At 61.0% G+C, this 19273-nt stretch overlaps 1 long non-coding RNA gene across 1 annotated transcript; it reads right to left on the bottom strand.

Moving 5' to 3' along the window:
- Positions 1-14135: 14135 nt before the first annotated feature.
- On the bottom strand, positions 14136-15275 carry LOC119518558. The gene is made up of 3 exons (XR_005213803.1): positions 15144-15275; positions 14748-15029; positions 14136-14444 (listed from the first exon to the last, which is right to left on the bottom strand). It is a non-coding gene; the product is annotated as an uncharacterized LOC119518558 (long non-coding RNA).
- Between the last annotated feature and the right edge of the window lie 3998 nt (positions 15276-19273).

Here is a 19273-nt window from a genome sequence, read left to right as displayed (position 1 = left end):
AGAAGCTGGGAAGACGGGGCCCAGGGACTGGAGGGAAAAGGACACCAAAGTGATGGCAGCTCGTCAAGGCCCCCCCCAGGCCCAGGCCCCACCTCCAGACTCAGCCCTGCCTCCTCCTCCAGGCCCTGCCCCAGGCCTCGCCTCCTCCTCTAGGCCCCACCCAGGCCCCGCCCCCAGGCCTCAGGTCCCGCCTTCTCTCAGGCCCCACCCCCAGGCCTCAGGCCCCGCCTCCTCCAGGCCCTGCCCCAGGCCCCGCCTCCTCCTCTAGGCCCCACCCAGGCCCCGCCCCCAGGTCTCAGGCCCCACCTCCTCCAGGCCCTGCCCCAGGCCCCACCTCCTCCTCTAGGCCCCACCCCAGGCCCCGCCCCCAGGCCTCAGGTCCCGCCTTCTCTTAGGCCCCACCCAGGCCCCACCCCCAGGCCTCAGGCCCCGCCTCCTCCAGGCCCTGCCCCCAGGCCTCAGGCCCTGCCTCCTCCTCCAGGCCCCACCCCCAGCCCATCACCCCAAGCCTGCTAGCACCCCTAAGAGAGCCCCAGGACTTGCACACACCGGCCCCCACCCAATCCCCCCCAGTTTCTTCAGCCTCTAACAATCTCAGAGCAGACACTGGGTCACTGCATTGTGCAGCCCGAAGTGAGGCCAGGGAGCTGAAAGAGGAATGTGGAGGCCTGGGCCTCGTGGGGGGCAGCCCCCACCCCAGCTCCCTGTGGGGCCACCTGGGCCGAGGTCTCAGGGCCTCTGTCCCGTGGGCACGGGGGGTGGGGTGGCGGAGCCGTGACCCTGAGTTAGAGACCCTCGAGCTGCAACATGAAAACCGCCATTAACCAATAAAAAGCCCGCATGGCCCCTTTAACAGGGTGACCTGCGGCGGGGGCCTCACTGTCAGCTTCCCGCGGTCCTCAGAATGGCACAATTACAGCTGCAGAGCAGGGACCCCAACCACACCCCATCACCTGCCCTCCTCAGCCCCCTCTCCCTTACTCTCCCCCTCCCCCTCCCAGCCCTTCCAGCCCCTTCTGAGCTGAGCGGGGTCTCCAGGCACCGAGGGGAGCAGGAGCTGGAGCGGTGGCCCCTCCTCTCACCTTGTCACTGTCCCAGCTGCGGTTAAGCCGATGTGGTTTGGAGTCTTCTGTTCTTTGAACCGAAACTGAACCTAATGACAGACTGTCCTCCCCACAATGGACCGTCCTCCCCACGATGGAACGTCCTCCCCCTGGGCCGGGCCTCAGAGCCTCGCCTGCCCACACCGCCCTCCCCAGCCTCCCACCAGACTCCCCACATCCCCCTAGATGACCCCCTGAAATCCACAGACTTAGCCACACCAGACCCACACTCCTCCCATCCCCTGCCTGCGGCTGCCCCCTGGTCTCCACTCCCTGCACCCCCAGAGGATGCCCCCCAAAACCGAGCACACAGGACCAAACCCCCTCCCCTTCCCCCTGCTGACCCCACAACCCACCACATCCCGTTCAACCCTCATCCCTTCCAGATCATTCCAGGACATTCCATTGGAGTCTGCTCCCAGCAGCTGCCCAGGACCCCAGATGCCAAGTTGGTCCTGAACTTATGTGCCCTCCTGGCGCCCACCCCTGAGTCCCTTGCCCTTCTCTCACACCCCTTTTCCTGGTCCCTGACTTCCCATTCCAGCTCCCCTGGCCCCAGACACCCTTCTCAATCTCCCCAGCAGTTCTTGCCCCATCGGTGCTCCCCGAGATCTGGTGCTCCTCCTGGCTCTGACCATCCTCTCCCTCCTGACATCACCTCTTTCTGCAGCTTCCCAAATCCATCTCCACCAAATTGTCTCCTGGACCCCAGAATGCCCACCGGCCTCGCTCTTGTGGCCCACGGCCCCTCCTCCCTGGCTCTGGGCTCTGACTTCACCGCATCGGCCTGGCGACCCCACCCCACAGCGTGCCCCTGCCATCAGGCCTGGCCGATTCCACCGCCCAGCGCCGCCCAGTGCTGCCCTCTGCTTGGACACAGCCGGTTGGGCCCCCACAGCAGCCCAAGCGGCCTCGTCACACTCTGCATCAGCCCCTCCCGTGACCCCCACTGCCCGAGGGAGTGTCCAGGCTCCGCAGAAAGGCCCAGAAGAGGAGGGGGTACGGCAGTCCCCACCCCCCACCAACGCCATCAGGGCTGAATCCCAAAGGGAGGCTGGAGATGGTGTGTGTACGTGTGTGCATGTACATGTGTGTGTGTGTGCATGCATGTGTGTATGTGTGTACTGTGTGTGAGTGCTGCATGTACGTGTGTGTGCGCGTGCATGTACATGTGTACATGCGTGTGCATCTGTGTGTGCTTGTGTACGTCTGTGGTGTGTGTGTGAGTGTGTGTGTGTACATGTGTACTGTGTGTGTGCATGCGTGTGCGTGTGTACTGTGTGAGCGCGTGCATGTGTGCTTGTGTACGTGTGTGCTGTGTGTGTGCATGCGTGTGTGTACATGTGTACTGTGTGTGCATATGCATGTGTGTGCACATGCATGTGTGTGCATGCGTGTGCATGTTTGTATGTGTGTAATGTGTGTGTGCGCACATGTACGTGTGTGTATGTGTGTACTGTGTGTGCCTGCATGCATGTGTGCGCGTGTGTGCATGTGTACTGTGTGTGTGCGCGCATGTGTACTGTGTGTGTCCATGTGTGTGTGCGTGTGTGTGTGCTTGTGCATGTCTGTGCTGTGTGTGTGCATGCGTGTGTGTACACGTGTACTGTGTGCGTGTGCATGTGTACTGTGTGCGCACATGCATGTGTGTGCCTGTGTACATGTGTGCTGTGTGTGCATACGTGTGTACATGTGTACTGTGTGTGCGCGCACACACATGTGTGTGTGCGTGCATGTACGTGTGTGCTGTGTGTGCGTGCATGCGTGTGCACATTTGTGCATGTGTACTGTGTGTGCGCTGCGTGTGCATGTGTGCGCATGTGTGCTGTGTGTGCATATGTACTGTGTGTGCATGCATGCATGTGTGTGCGTGTGCATGTGTGTACTGTGTGTGCGTGTGTGTACATGTGTACTTGTGTGCGTGCATGTGTGTGTGTGCATGTGTGCTGTGTGTGCTTGCGTGTGTGTTCTGTGTGTGCGTGCATGCATGTGTTTGCATGTGTGCATGTGCACGTGTGTGTACTGTGTGCATGCGTGCATGTGTGTGTACTGTGTGTGCGTGCATGCATGTGTGTGCGTGTGTGCATGTGTACTGTGTGCGTGCATGTGCGTGTGTGTGTACATGTGTATTGTGGGTGTGTGTGTATGTGTGTACTGTGTGTGCATTCATGCATGTGTTTGCGTGTACATGTGTACTGTGTGTGTGTGTGTGCGTGTGCGTGTGTATGCACGCATGTACATGTGTGCTCAAGTGCAGAGACCCCAGGAGGTTCAGGGAGAAGCACGTTGAGGGTCGGAAACAGAGGGATTGATGGGGGGTCCCAGAAAGAGGGGTATGGTGGGGGGCTCACAAAGAACCTCAGAGTGGCCAGAGTCCCCAGAAGAGGGAGCCCAGAGCCAGGGAGCGGAAATGAGCGGCTCCAGGGCCCCTGCCCCAGCTGGCAAGGCGGGGGTTGGGGTGAGGGTGGGGGTCTCCTGGAGCAGGTTCTCAGAAAAGCAGAACTTCAAGAGCCTCGCCCCAGCCAGCTGTGTCGGGGTGGGGGTCTGGGGGAGCCGAGTTAGTCGGGACTTGGGTGGGGGGTTGCCGGGCAGAGGCCGGGACCCGGGTTCAGACCCTCCAGCGTCCTTCCCACACTGCACCCCCATCCTTGGGCCCTCTGCTGGGAGGGGGGATGTGGGATGAGGAAGATGCAGCCCCAAGATACCAGGAGGTCTCAGCAAGGGCACCAGGGGGACCCGGGGGGCAAGGCCGCCTCCTCAGAATAGGGGCCGCGGCACTGGGTGTGTGTACAGGGACACCTCGGCCCTTCGGGGGTCCCACAGAAAGAAGGCCAGCCTGAAATGGACCACGGGCCCGTCTACAAACGCTAACAGAGTGTAACTTCCAGAAGGAAACACGGGAAAATCTACCAGGAAGTGTTTCTCAGTCGAGACACTCAGAGCATCAGCTATGACAGAAAAAATGATAAAAAAGAAGAAGTCCTCATTGGAATGAAAACTGGAACAACCACTTCAGAAAACAGTTTGAAACTTTCTTGTAAAAGTAAACTCACTTGCCATATATGACCCAGCAATTCCACTCCTGGGTATATATCCAGAAGAAATTAAAATCCATGTTTTATTCATTTTTGATGGTCAAAAACTGGAAACAACCCAGAAACCCAGCGCCAGACGGACGGCTGAACAGTGGTGATCAACCAGTGGAGTGAACCACTGACACGTGCAACTCGAGGGGCTCTCGGAACCTTATGCTGAGCAAAAGAAGCCAGACACAAAGGCATCGGGCCACATGGTTTATTCCTGTGATTCCAGAGCAAAACAAATCCTACAATGATAGAAATCAGGTCAGTGGGAAGACTGAATGCAAGGGGGCACACAGGGACTGGAACGTTCTACATCTCAACTGGGGGCATTTGCAGAGCCTTAAATATTTGTCAAAACTCTTTCAGCTGTATTCTTAGCCTGTGTGCTTTTTACTGCATGTAAATCGTACTGCAGCAAAGTTGATTTTAATAAGTGACAGTGAACATGGGGGAAGTTTGCAACTGTGTGAGTGTATTGGTCAGCTTTGCTGCAGTAACAAGCAACCCCCTGACCTCTGTGGCTTTAGCCACACACAGTTACTTCCTGCTCGCATCACAGATTGGCAGGCACAGGCTGGCCGCGGCTGATCTCATTCAGGGACGTGGAATCACACAAAGGCATGAGACGGAGAACTGCCGGCGGACACCCCGAACCGCTGCTCAGGTGTGGCAAATGTCAGCCCCCCGTGTTCCACTGGCTAAAACGTGCCGCATGGCCAAGGCTGACACCAACAAGGCGGGACCCTCCCTCCCTGAGGGGCCACCAGTCACGTGTCCGGGTGAGGGTTCCAGGGAAGGGCTGGAGCAGACGAGACACCCCCCTGCCACCTGGGGAGGCCGGCAAAGCCCCCGGGCTCTGAGCCTGGGCCGGGGGATCAGACAGGAGGAGGACCAAGCAGTGTGTGGGGGGGACTGGGGGCTCATCTATGGGGAGCAGGACGCTGCCCCCCTTCCTGAGCTCTTACCCACCACCTCGTTTTAACCCCCTTGGAGCTCGGAGCCCGTGGGTGTCCTGTGCCGTCAGGGGATGGCGAGCCCCCACAGGCAGGTTAGGGAGCCTGAGAAGGCGACTGGGGTGGGAAGGCCGGTGTGGAGCTGCAGCCCGGCTGGGCAACCAGGCTCCAGCCGCCGTCCACACTGGCAGACTCTTCTGCCAGGGGCAGCTGGGCCTGGGCCAGCCCCCGGGAGGCAGCCCGGCCATGCCAGCTGTGTGCCACGACGCGGGCGGCCAGCACCCACTTCCCATCTGCTGCCTCGCCACGGTGGCACCTATTTTTAGAGCCAAGGCTCCTGCCGCCGGGATGCCAACGAGGCTCAGGGAGGCCGGAGTAGGCGTAGATGGGACGCGGGGGGACCCTGGCACCCCCTGCCCCGCCTCTCCCGGCGCCCGGCCCCTCCCGCTCACTCCCCTCCGCACTGCCGGGCCTCAGTCTTGGGCCACTGCCCCGGATCCCCTGTGCCCTTGACCCCTTCACCCACGACAGCCCCCCAGGGACTCCCAATCCCCAGTGCCCTGGCGGCCCCCCCTCCCCACAGCTCAGCATCACCGCTCCTGTCCTCTCTCGGCCCCAGGATCCTGCCACCCGGTGCCCACCTTGTCCTTCCCAGGCCCGTGAGTTCACCCGCCCACCCTTCACCTCTGACCTCGCCTCCCGGGGTCCCGGCGCCCCCGCTGTCCCTGGGGTCTCCCTGCAGGTGCGCACCGTGGCCCCCACTGGCGGTTGTGTTTCTCCACCTCCGGCCACCGGAGTGAGGCACCAGGAGGGGGCTGCCCACTGGCCACCACTGCGTCCCCACCTCCCCGAGCAGCCCGGGGCGTGGCAGGGTCTCTGTCGCGGTTGTCACATTAATTACCTAATAGTGTGGGGCCCCGGGGCCAGCACAGGGCCAGCCGCATGACAACTCAGCCCCCTGGCAACACTGATCTGGGCAACGCGCGTGCCCCAGGAGACCACCGCAGGCCGGTGGGGACCCCGGGGAGGGGGGCAGGGGAAGGTCAGGGAGCCGGGCACAGCGAGGTCACCGAGGCAGAGACACAGACGGAGGCGCGGAAGGAGCGGCCTCCTCTGCCCAGCTCGTGCCCCCACGGGCAGGAAGGGGGACGTGGAACGGTGAAGGCGGCTCGTGCCCGTTAGCGCCTCTCCGCCCCGCAGCTCTCCCAGCCTCCTCTCCCAGCACCAGGACGATGACCAGGCCGCAGCCCGGCCCAGCCCCTGGGGAGAGGGACGCGGGGGAAGGAGCATCGCCGTGGACACAGGCTCCAGGGCCCAGCATCCAGTGCCCGGCAGGAGCGCCAGGAGACAGGGCTGGCATGCTGTGGGCACTCACAGAAGCGTGGAGAAAGCTGTGACCCCCGCATTGGAGGGGTGGCAGAACTTTGATGTGGAAAAGCTTCAGGGGGTGGGCACGTTCCAGTGGTGACCCCACGAGAGGCTAGAAATCCCCCAGCTGACGGGGGACTCCCCGTTTGCAAACACAGTGAGGAATGCGCGGGTGAGGGTGCCGGAGCCGAGGAGACGCTCACCGATGGCTTTGCCTGCCGCCAGGGCCGAGGTGGGGGACGTGCGCTGGGCACAGGGGCCCGGAGAACAGAGGCGGGGGCCGTGCTTAGCCACCGGATGCCAGGGGTCCAGTTATCCAGAGATAGCGAGATGGGTGTGGCAGCCGGGGCGCCCATCTGCAAGGAGCTAGGAGTTGGTTACTGGAACACGGTGTTCCTGGAGCCAAGGTGGACAGGCAGCGAAAAGGGGTGTGGCTTCACCTGACAATCAGAGGAAGCCAAGGAGGGCCGGTCGGGGGGCTGAGGGCATGAGCCAGTGTCCAGTGCTCTCAGATCCGAGACCCGCTGACCGGTGGAGAGCCTGGCCTCGGGGAAGGACCCAGCTGCACTGCAGCAGGTGCACCCACCAGTAACTCCCAAGCACGTGTCCTGAGGCGTCCATTCCTTGGGGAAAGGGGGTACCCAGTCTGAGGGTTGGTGGACACGGACGCTGAACCTCCAGGGAGTCCTGGGGCCAAAGCACCACCACGGTCTCCAGTTAGAGTGGGGACATGTGGGGTGTGGTTCCCTCCCTGGCCCCCGAGTGTGTGGCTGGAATCAGTGTACTTGGTGGTTGGCAGAACCTCACGCTGGCCCTGGCGGGGAGGCCAGCGGAGTCTGTGAGACTGTCCCCTCGCCGCCTTGCCCAACCCCAGACAGTGACTCACAGACAACACCACACCCGGGGGGAGTGGCCGAGACTAGTGCCACCCTCAGAGGCTTGCAGAAAGCCGGGGTGATGCTCCCTGTCACATCCCCCATGTAATTCACCTCTCTGGTCCCCATAAAAACCAGGTGGTCCACAGTAGGTGCCACTGCACCACCCCAGATTTCCCCAAGGTGCGGGCTGTAGGTGATGTGCCAGCTGTGCCATCAGCCAGCGGGCAGTGCAGCCTCCGCATGTGGTGGGCAAACGCTGATGAGGAAGAGGCGCGTTTCTCAGCTCCCATCAACGGGGAGGGCAGGAGAGGGTCACACCTGTGGGGCACGGGCGGCAGCACACGCTCATTGCGCTCCCCGGCCTCTGTGCACAGGCTGGGCGTCCAGTATTACGTGCTGGTCCGTGTAGCAATGACACGTGTTAATTGGGCTGGGTGAGCAGGAAGTGGCAAGTCCACTGGAGGCCTGGGCTGGACACGTGTGTCCCAGAGGGGGAGACAAACCCCACAAAAATTCCAGGGCCCGCATCAGTGAGAAGTTGAGGGATCCGGCTGTGTGGGGCATTTCAGCACGTCCCCTCCAAAGTAAAGGACAAACATTGCGTCTTGCACCTCCTGCCCCTGAGGAGGAAGTGTGGTGCTCCGTGGTGCTCCGTGGAACGTGGAGGCAGCATCTGCACACTCGAGAACACTCCGCCCGTCTTCAGGACGCCAGAGGCCGTCGCCTCTGAGGAGCCAGGGCAGGGAGGGCTGCCGGGCGCCGGGCCCTGGCGCGAGCAGCCTTGCCCTTGGATCCTGTGTCCATGCACAGCCCACGGGCAGAGGGCTCTGTGGTGGCAAACGAGAGCTGATGTTGACGTCAGACCCCAGTGGTCGGATCGCAGTGTAGACCCCGGGGTTCCAGAGCCCGTGCCATCCGAGCAGAGAGCCACACGTGCCGCTAGTCCCTGGCAACTGACCACAGCACGTCCAGTCACCATGCAGCTGGAGCGAGGGTCCGTCAGCCCCACCGAGTCGTAAGGTCAAGCGGGTGCAGCCGCCATCCGCCATGAGATGGAAGTGGCGCGTCCGGAGGGTCAGAGGTCACGGGAAAGCTGCACAAGACCCCGGGTGGTCTCCCATCGTTGTCCCGGCGCCCCTCCCTCAGCTCACGTCTGTGGCGGCCTGGAGCGGGGCCTCTGTGGTCACCTGACGGGGGAGGGAGAACCAGGCCTCGGCCGCCCAGGTCATCTGTGTGGGCGGGAAACGGCAGCTGCTGTCAGCGGCCACACTCCGGGGGCACTTAGTGAGGGGAAATGCCCCAGTGGGCAGAGCCCTGGGTGGGGCACTGGCCGTTCCCCGGGGGTGCGACCACAGCGAGTCGGGCAGGGCCTCGAGGGGAAGACTGGATGGTTGGAGTCAAGGACGGCTGGAGAGGGGCGTGTGGATGGACATAGGGGAGTGGGTTCAGAATGGGACGTTCCCCACGTCATGCCCACCAGTGAGCCTCCGGCATGGACGAGTGGCCAACCCCCCATGACAAACACCAACATGAGCCCCGATATGGCCCATCTGCCCAGGGCCCACCAGCCCCCGGATGGGAAGAGGGTGACGCTGAGTCTCTTCCACCCCGGAAGGCTTGGCAGGCGCCTTGACCGCGTCTTGCTCTCTGTGCCCACAGGGCCTCGGGCAGCGCTGCAGTCACGGGGCTCCTGGAGAGTCTGCCCTTCACACGGGAGATCTTGGGTAACAGTGGCCTTGCGAGCAAAGGAGGTGAGGCAGTGGGCAAACAGCCTTGAGACCCCCTGACTGTGCCACATAGAGGGGTCCCGGCTTTTCAGGCGAAGCTGAGGTTCCAGCTGGGAGGGGAGGGCCTGAGGGGGCGGGCACCCTCCTCGGCGCTGTGGGAGGCCTATCACCTCAAACATGTACTCTGCCCCCATTTCTCTCTCCTTCCATTCGGGCTCCGTAACTGGTGCTGGTGCTGGGCACTGTGGCATCGTTCTAAGCACCAGCAGGCTCTGTTCTGCACCCCCCACCCCCCCAGTCTTGGAGTGTGTGCTCTTATTGCTCTGTCTTAAAGTTCACTGACCTTTCGTTTGTAGTTTCCAATCTGTGTTAAGCCCATCCAGTAAAATTTTTTTAATTTCATATATTGTACTTTTCGGTTTTGGACTTTTTATTTGATTCTTTTTAGTTTTCATTTCCCTTCTGGGATTCTGGATCTGGTCACTCATTATGATTATCTTTTTCATTAAGCATTTGAACACATTTATAATAGCTGATTTAAAGTACTAGGTATGAGTTTTGTATTTATTTTTGCAGTTTTATTGTGATATCTTCACACACCATACAATCCATCCAAAGTATACAAGCAGTGTCCCACAGTGTCATCACGTAGTTGTGCATTCATCACCACAATCAGTATTAGAACATTTCCATTACTCCAAAACAAAAACAAAACTAAACGTCCCATACCCCTTTTCCAACCCTTTTATTTACCCCTAACATCGGTATGTTACATTTATTACTGTTGCTGAAAAAAGATCAAAATATTACTGTTAACTGTAGTCCATAGTTTGCAAAAGGTGCGTTTTCCCCATGTACCCCCTGTTATTAAGTCCTTGCAACAGTGATGTTCATTTGTTCTAGTTCACGAAGGAACATTTTTATATTTTTTTATTCATCGCGGTCATTGTCTACCACAGGGTTCACTGTGTTATACGCTCCCATGTTTTATCCTCTAGTGGGTTTGTATTTTTGACTTTTGTTTCTTGTTGTATTTATCTTGCTTCGTGTTCTCTGTGCTTCCTGATTCTGTGGGTTTGTGTCATTACTGTGGGAAAGATCTTGGCCATTATTTCTTCAAATGTTTCTTCTCCATTTTCTCTTTTTTCTCAGATTCCAAGTACATGTTACACATTTTGATGTTATCCCACAGTTCTTGGATGCTCTGTTCTGTTTTTTTCATATTTTCTCTTTTCATTTCAGTTTAGGAAGTTTCTATTGACCTGTCTTCAAGTTCACTGATTCTTTCTTCAGCCGTGTTGAGTGTACGAGCAGACCCGTCAAACGCATCCTTCATTTCTGTCACAGTGTTTTTTATTTCTAGCATTTCCTTTTGATTATTTTTAGAGTTTCCATCTCCCTGCTTACATGACCCATCCCTTCCTGCATGTTGAACCCTTTTCCCACCAAAGCCCTTAACATATTAGTCATGGTTATTTAAAAGTCCCTGTCTGATAACCCCAACATCTGAGTCATATCTGAATCTGGTTCTGATGACTGTTTTGTCTTGTACTTTTGTTGTTGTTGAAACTCAGACATGTGGGGTTGAATGACAGGAAATACCTTGGCAGACTCGAACTCCAAACTCTGTCTTCCCGTTTAGTTTCCCAGGCGGCTTAAAGCAGATACCATGAAACGGTTTGGCTGGAACAATGGAATTTTTTCACTTACAGTTTGAAACCAGGAAAATATTCAAATCCAGGCATTGTCAAGGCGACGTTTTCTTCCCGAAGACCAGCTGCCGGCGATCCTGGGCTCCTCTGCCTCGTGGCAGGGCACGTGGCGGCGTCTGCTGGGCTCTCGCTTCTGAGTTTCGTTGCTGTCAGCATCTTGCTTCTGTGGCTTTCTCTGTGTGTGTTCTAGTTTGCTAATGCTGCAGAATGCAAAACACCCGAGATGGATTGGCTTTTATAAAAGGGGGTTTATTTGGTTACACAGTTACAGTCTTAAGGCCATAAAGTGTCCAAGGTAACACATCAGCAATCGGGTACCTTCACTGGAGGATGGCCAATGGCGTCCGGAAAACCTCTGTTAGCTGGGAAGGCACGTGGCTGGCGTCTGCTCCAAAGTTCTGGTTTCAAAATGGCTTTCTCCCAGGACGTTCCTCTCTAGCAAGCTTGCTCCTCTTGAAAACGTCACTCACAGCTGCACTCCGTTCAGTCTCTTTGAGTCAGCATGTTTTATATGGCTCCACTGATCAAGGCCCACCCTGAATGGGTGGGGCCACGCCTCGATGGAAATATCCCATCAGTTATCCTCTACAGTTGGGTGGGGTGCATCTCCATGCAAACAACCTAATCCAAACATTTCAACTTAATCGCCACTATTATGTCTACCCCACAAGATTGCATCAAAGAATATGGCTTTTTCTGGGGGACATAATACATTCAAACCAGCACAGTGTGTGAACTTCGTTCTCTTGAAAGCACTCCAGTAACAGGATTAACACCCATCCTGATAGAGTGGGTCACACTCTAACTGAGGTGGCCTCATTGAAAGGTCTGACTTACAGTGTGTTCACCCCCACAGGGATGGATTAGCTTTAAGAACACGTTTTTCTGGGGTGCAGACAGCTCCAACCCAGCACACCTACAAAGGGCAGCATCTGAGGGACCTGCTCAGGTCGTCTGGCCTCAGCTGTGCTTCCTGCCGGGCTCCTGGGCATTTCCGCCACACGTGAGCTGTTCAGGGTCAACTGAAGATGTGAGGGGAGTTTATGCCATGAATTTGGTGGTGCTCCCACCCAGTGTTGCTCTCTCCTTTCCTGGACGGCCCCTCTGGCTCCCTGAGGCCAATAAGACTGTGGTCCCAGAGAGCCTTGTTCCGGGCTCAAATGCCCGCTGCTCTCTGTCAGTTTTTAGTCCCTCTCTGGTGCCTTCGGGTAACTGTTCAGCTTTCTGTCCAGAGGTTGTAACTGCCTGTGGAGGGGCTAGCCTAACACGAGGTGCCCTGCCATCCCAGTTCCAGAACCTCTGGGGGGGGCCCATGATCCGACAACTGGGATCTGGGGCTGCTGCTACCCAGAGAGGTGGATTGGCATCTGCTCAGTGCTGGTGGCTCGGGCCCCCTGCTGCTGCGGCACCCGGGCCGGACGGTAAACGGTACGAGACAGCAGCCAGGGCCTGGGAAGAGCCTGTCCCCATGCAGGTCCCGCGAGTGTGACCTTATTTGAAACAAAGCCTTTAAGCTGCGGTTAGTGAAGATGGGGTCCCCGTGGAGTGGGGGGCTCCTGACCAGTGACTGTTGTCCTTGTAAGAGGACGGAACGGTGGACAGAGGGACAGGTGGACACAGGGGAAGGCCATGTGACGATGGAGGCAGAGACCGAGCGGTGCAGCCACAAGCGCGGGGATGCCGGGGGGGCCCCCGCCACTGGGAGGGGCAGGAAGGGGGTGCCCTTCAGCACCTCGGTTTCAGACCTCTGGGCTCCATGACTGCGAGAGAAAAAATTCCGGTTGTTTTAAGCCTCCCCCCTGCCCCCCAGTGTGTGGTCACTTGGCCCAGCAGCCCTAGGAGCAGGGGGCAGGGACCCACCTGGCCTCCCCCTCCCAGAAGTCTCACTGTCCCCCAGCCCCGTCTCGGGACCCACCGAGCCTTTGAAAGACGTGCCTTAAACTGAGCCACACACGGGCCCAGGTACCCCCAGCCCGGCCCGTGTCCCATGGGAGAGAAAATTCACTCCCCAGCAGGAACATCCCCTGTGGCCGGCCCGGGAGGGAGGCCGCAGGGGGCTGAGATCGGCCCTGTCAGGGGCCCGGTGGGGTCTAGTAAGTAGATACTGCTTCAGACGCAGCCTCAACACCACAGCTTCGGCCCCTGGAGCGTGACCACGAGGCTCCACGGGGGTCTCCACGGCACTTGAGTGGGGCTAATGCCGTGGCGTTGAAGCCAGGGCAGGGAGGCTTACAAACTGGCCCCCCAGCACCCTGCTCAGCACCCCCAGCACCCCGCCCAGCACCCCCAGCACCCCACCCAGCACCCCCAGCCCACCTGCAGGCAGGGAGTGACCCCCTCGGGTTGGGGTGAAGCAGACGCTGCTGGGGGGCTGCAGCAGGGTCCCGGAGGCCCCCACTGGGGCGGCCATGGCCCCTTCAGTTGCCGGCCAGTGGGTCGGGGGCCCCGGGGAGGGGATGGGTGGCCGGGACATGTTGGGGTTCAGAAGCGTTTCCACATTTTAGCGCCAGGAGCAGCTGAACCTCAGCCAGGCTGGGCTGATGCTCGGGACCCCCGTCCGCAGGGGCTCGCCCCTCCTGGCCTGAGTGGGTCGCAACTAGCATTTCAGCCTAAAGTAGAATCAAATGGAGTCGATCATAGTTGAGGAGCTCGTGCCCTGTGACCCAGCGCCCCCAGCCCCGGACACGCGCCCAGGGAGGCTCTCACGGGCCGGGGGTGCAGGCGGGGACCCCTGGCGAGAGGCACGCGGACGCGTGGGGGCAGGAAGCAGGACGCCAGGGCCCCACGTGGTCCCGGCACAGATGGCAAAGCCGAACTGCTGCTTAGGGACCCGCAGGGACGGCGCGGGGCGTGAAGACGCGATCACAACCCAAGTTGAGAGATGCAATAGGCAGCCGAGGTGACGGGGGACGGCTGGGGTGACGGGGCGGGCTGGGGCGACGGGGGCCGGGCTGGGGAGGCCAGGGGACGGCTGGGGTGACGGGGCGGGCTGGGGCGACGGGGGGCGGGCTGGGGAGGCCAGGGGACGGCTGGGGTGACGGGGCGGGCTGGGGCGACGGGGGCCGGGCCGGGCTGAGGCGATGGGGGGTGGGCTGGGGAGGCCGGAGGTGACGGCTGGGGAGGCTGGAGGTGATGGGGGTGGCCCAGGACACGTGGGGCTGCGAGGCCCTGCGTTTCCTAATGTGCTTCACTACCCGACAGGTTGTGTATTTCACAATAAAAAGGCTAAAAAGCTAGAGAAAGGAAAAGGAAACATCACACAGAGTAAATAAGTATCACTTTATGCAGCATTTTAAATGCACACACACGCACACAGTTTATATACACACGTGCATCCGAACAACACACACGTTACCTGTGGAGCACACGTAAACGGGGTGCAGCTCTCCCTGCAGATTGCAGTCAGAAAAGCTCGGAAGCACAGACCAGGCAAATCTCAGTGAACACACAAGGGGAACACACACTTGACAGACGGAGAAACTGGGGTTCCAAGCAGGGAGACAGCCCGGGGGTGTGGCCAGGGCTGGGGAGCAGGGCCCCAGGGATTGTCTGAGAGGCCACAGCTCAGGACAGGAGGGCGGGGGGCAGTGGGAACACGGAGTTCACCCTGGGTTTGAATCCTAGAGGAGAAAGGGGAGAGAAGTGCCTGAAAACGAGGCCTCCTGCCCCCCACCCCCCCAGCAGAGGTCCCTGCTCACCACACCCCGATGGGCATTGGGGCACGGCCCAGCGGGCATAGAGGGGGCAGGAGAGGCCGCTGGGGAGCGGGTGTGTGTGTGTGTGTGTGTGTGTGTGTGTGTGCAGGGAAGACCCAGCCTCCCCCACCAAGGAGGGCTGCACCGGGGCCTGGGGCCTGAGACACCTCCCTGGGATCCCCCCGCCCCCGCGTGCCCAAGTCAGGCAGGTGACTGCTGAGGACCCACCTGTGCCAGACCCTGGGGTGAGCCCTGAGGGGAGGCAGGAGGCAGGGCCAGTCCTAGGGCCTCAGTTTCCCCATCTGCCAGACAGTCCTGCTGTTTCTTCTCTCAAGCTGCATCCTGATTGCAGCTACTTCTCTCCGCCTGCCGCCGCCACCCCGGTCCAGCTGCCAGCCCCCGAGTCCCGAGTCTCCGGGAGGCTCCTCGCTGGGCTCCCAGATTTACCATCACTGTCCTCAGGGAGGGAGGGAGGGAGGAGGCCTCTGCCTGGTGTCCCTTCTCTTCCCTCTAGAAACAAGACCAGTGACGACGTTCGTTGCCTTGCTAGACAGGTGTTAACAGGACTCCCAAAACAAAGATAAAAGCAACAGAGTCTCTCAGCCCAGCCCTGGGAGGACCCACCATCCCCCTGCTGCTGAGCCGGGAGGTGGGGTCCCTCAGGCCCCATGCGATGGGCCTTTACTTTCCTCTCTCTTCGGGATGACGGGCTTCGGCGGCTCACCACCTGTCACCCTGTCCCTGCTGTGCCTGGGAGTCGTGACCCGAATCACTGGTCTGGGGGCGGTGGTTGGGGGAGGGGTGGTGGGCGGTGGCCAAGCTGGGGGAACCCAGAGAGGGGGTGCACCTGGGCGCAGATCTGAGGGAGGGGGGGTGGTCCGGGGCCCGCCCGGCTGCTCTGTCTGCATTCAGAGCCGACCCCTGGGCTGCGCCTTGGAGGGGCTCCCTGCAGAGGGCCCGGCTGGGCCTGGGGTCCCCGCCTCCCAGCTGGCGGGGGAGGCGCTGGGGGGGCACATCCCCCCCCCTCCCTTCCGGCTGGGGGCGGCCGCCCCGCGGAGGGGCTTGTTTTGGCTGCCAGGGCTGGGCCGGGAGGGGCCGGAGCAGGTGCGTCTCCAACAGCCTTGCTGGCTGCCAGGCGCCCCGGAACCAGCGCGTGTCTGCGCTCAGTCGGCTGGCAGATGGGCCCTGGGTTAGTATTTTTGGATTCGGTTAGACTTGGGGCTGATGTGAACTGATACAAGTGCAGGTGCCAGAGAGCAAAGCATGGGGGGAGGTGAGGACGGGCACCGAGAAATGGAGTGGAGGAAATGGGGGCAAAGCGGGGAGCACGCAGCTGCGGCCTGGCGGGGAGCCGTCGGGGGGCTGGGGGGGGTCCCTCCGGGGGGGTGCCCAGGTTTGCCCCTCGGGCCTGGCTGCGGACTTTGGCCGAAGCTTCTCCGGAGGTCCCCGCAGCGGGGGTCCCCCCACTTAGCTCAGAGGGAAACGGCCCCAGGTTGGGCCGGGCCCCGGGAGAGAAATTCGGAGAAAAGCGGAGCCGAGGCGCGAGCGGCCGGTCAGGGCCAGATGGCGGCCCCGCGGCTGGTTTTCCCACCGGCAACTACTTTTGTTAGTTAATCGCGTCCCGGCGGAAGGCCCCGCGCTCCGCCCGTATCTCCCGGCACCTTTGGCTGCGGGAAGTTCCCAGGAACCGAGATAAGGGGCGGCCGCGGCCCAGGCCCCAGCGGATCTGCAGACAAGGACCCCGGCGATTGTCCGAGCTCAGGACGGGAAGGGCGCAGCCCCCGCCCCCGCCCGGGCTCCTCCGGGAGCAACCCCCTTCTCGCAGCCCCGTTTGACAGAGGGGGAAACCGAGGCCTCGGCGGCCAGGGAGCCGCCCAAGGAGACAGGAAGTGCAGCCCCGGCGGTGCCCCCAACCGAGCCCGGGGTTCCCTGGACACCTGCCGGCCGTCTTTGGGGCCCCCGTGGATTGCCAGCCCTGTGTTACGTTGTGGGTTCGGGGAAGTGCCTTCCTCGTGGCCCCGTCTGGAAAGGAAACCTCCGGGTGGCCAGATGCCCGGAGGAGGCCTCGTCTGGTCCCTTGTTCGCTCTCTTGAGCCCTCGCTGGGCCCCCGCTGCGGGCAGGTTCGGCTCTGGGTGGGCGCCCAGGCTGAACAAGCAGCGCAGAGCCCCCCACAGCCGTAAACGTCACGTAGTGCCGAGGAAGGAGGCAGGGAGTTGCCTCCAAAAGGCAACCCTTCGGTGCGGGGCGGTGGACGGGCTTGCACATTAAGCCCAAACCGCCCACCGGCCCTGGAGGAGGCATCCCTGAGGGCCTCTGCGTGAAGAGGGGTCACCACGGCTCCCGCAGGCCCCCGGAGACCGCTGGAGCTGGGCAAGGTGGGAGGGTGGGCTCTGGGACGGAAAGTCGGGGTCCCAGAGGAGAGAGGTGTCGCTGCTGGGTGACCTGCTCCCCGCCCTGGGGGCAGGGGACGCGTCTCCTGTCTAAGCCCCACAGGGCTGCCACCGGCCAGCACAGGCCCCACGCCCTCCACCCGCCGTGCTGGGCCCCGACCCCTGTGCAGCCGGGCAGGTCTGTCTCCCCCAGGCCCGGCTCCACCCCTCCCAAGCAAGGACCGCGGAATGGGGGGACAGGGGGCCTCGTGGGTCGCCCTTTGGCGGCTTGTTTCCTGTCCTGAGCCCTCTGCCCCCACCGGTCAGCCAACCAAGCCTGAGGGCTGTGCGAGGCCACTTCTCCTTCCCTTGTCCAAAGAGACCCTCCAGCAGCGAAGAGAGATAGAGACGATTATCTCAGAAAATGAGAAATTGCTGCCACTGGCGCCACCTCCAATGCGGGACAAGTACAAGGTGCCCCCAGCAGGGCAGCCCCGGGGAGGCCGGAGCGGAGGCTGGAGTGGGGCTGGGGGCTTCCGTAGGGCCCTGGCTGTGCCCTGTGTCTGCCCTGCACCCAGTGGACCCCACTTGCCTTCACAGAGCAGAGGCCGACTCTCCTCCGAGTGAAACCCCAGAGGACGGCCCCCAGCTCTCAGGCAGCCTTCCTTGCCTCCTCCTTGCCGAGCCAGCCGCGGTCTGGGCTGCAGTGCACCCAGCCTGGGGGAGGAGGCCAGTCGTGGCACCCACTCCACCGCCAGGCGCTTGCCTTCCCAGCCTCCCTGGCAGCCGAGCACAGCCAGTGACCCTGTCTAGCCATCAGCCCAGAAGGGGAGGGCTGCCTGGAGGTTCTGGGAAAGACTTTCCTTACTGGCTCCATTTTCTTCCTTCCTTGAATGCAGTGGACAGAAGTCGTGATAGTTGGAGCTACAACAGCCATCTTGGAACTGAGAGGTGACAACCAGAAGACAAAAAGCCAGCGCAGAGTGATGGCGGCGCATGCAGCTGGAAAGAGCCGGGGCTCCTGATGGCATCGACTCACCGCACCTTGTCCAGAACCGCCTCCCTCCGGGCTGCGTGGCCATTTTCATGAGATAACTAAATGTCTTTATTTGCTAAACCACTGTTGGTTGGCTCCTCTGTGACTTGCAGCTGAAATACAAGCAGGTCAGTTTTGTGCCTCTGAAGCCCTGCCCCTGCCCCTGCTCAGAGTGCACAGCCTGGGATGGAGTCCCAGCTCTGCTGCTCACCACTTGGTGACCCTGGGGAAGTCCCTGAGCCCCCAGGCCCCTGTCTCCCCACCTGAGATTAGAGAGGGCGCTGCAGCCATCCCCACCCCGGCCTGAGCCCCCTCCAGTGAGCCCTCTGAACCCCTGCACTGGGTGATCTCTGAGGGCTCTGCCTGCCGGAACCACCCAGGACTCCATCATGTTGAGAGAGGAGACTTGAGCTGGACAGTGGGGACATCCCAGGGGACAGGGACAGTGGGGAACACCCCAGGGGACAGGGACAGTGGGGTCATTCCAGCAGAGGGAGATTTTGTAAATGGCTGTCAGGAAGCTGCAGAGTGGAGATGAGTCGGGAGAATGGCTTGCTTGGGGACTGGAATTTTAGGCTCTGGACTTGGCCTTGATCTGGTGGCGGGTGGGGAGCCATGGAAGTTCCTGAGCGGAGGTATCCCACAGTCCAGTCTGGGTGCTCACTGCCCCCGTCTCTGCCAGTCCTTGTCACCTCTGGGCAGGTCTGCCGGATGGACCAGGGGAGTGGGATTCCCAGGCTCCCGGGGTGGCTGGGGGAGGCTAGACAGCCTTTCCCCAGGGAGGGGGCCCACAAGCAAAGCAGACATATGGTCTACCCAGAGGGACCACAGGTGTGCACCTGGGCCGGAGCCAAGAGCGGCTGAGACAGGAGCAGCAGCAGCCCCCTCCCCAGCTGCGGGGCATGCCTCTCATCCCCCACCCCACTCCAACGACCCCGCACCCCCCACACCCCCAGCCCTCCCCAAGCCCCAACGCTGTCCTCCTTGCTGCCAGGACAGGGGGCACAACCATGCCCCGCTCGACAGCTGGAGAAACCAAGGCTCAAGAAGTGACGTGGGCACCAGCGGGCAGGGCCAGGCCCCAGACCCGGGCCTCCTGGGGCACAGGAAAGCTGTCCACCCCCCTCCGCGGGCCTGTCCCCCCTTCCCCCCACTGCCTGCGAGCAGGAGGAGGACGCAGCTTGCAGAGGGTGCCATCTGGCCGCTCCCGGCTGCCGCGGGGACTGCTCGGTAACAAGACCTCATCTCCCAGCTCCGCTCACGGCTGCAAATATTTACATCCAAACATATCCCGATGCACCATATTTTTGCCTCCAGCCAGCCTGGGAGTCTGTCTCCATCACCTGGA

This window comes from Choloepus didactylus, chromosome 22 (assembly GCF_015220235.1).
Source record: "Choloepus didactylus isolate mChoDid1 chromosome 22, mChoDid1.pri, whole genome shotgun sequence".
Taxonomy (NCBI): domain Eukaryota; kingdom Metazoa; phylum Chordata; class Mammalia; order Pilosa; family Megalonychidae; genus Choloepus; species Choloepus didactylus.
Note: the sequence above shows the minus strand (reverse complement) of the source record. Positions and strands in the feature narration are given on the sequence as shown.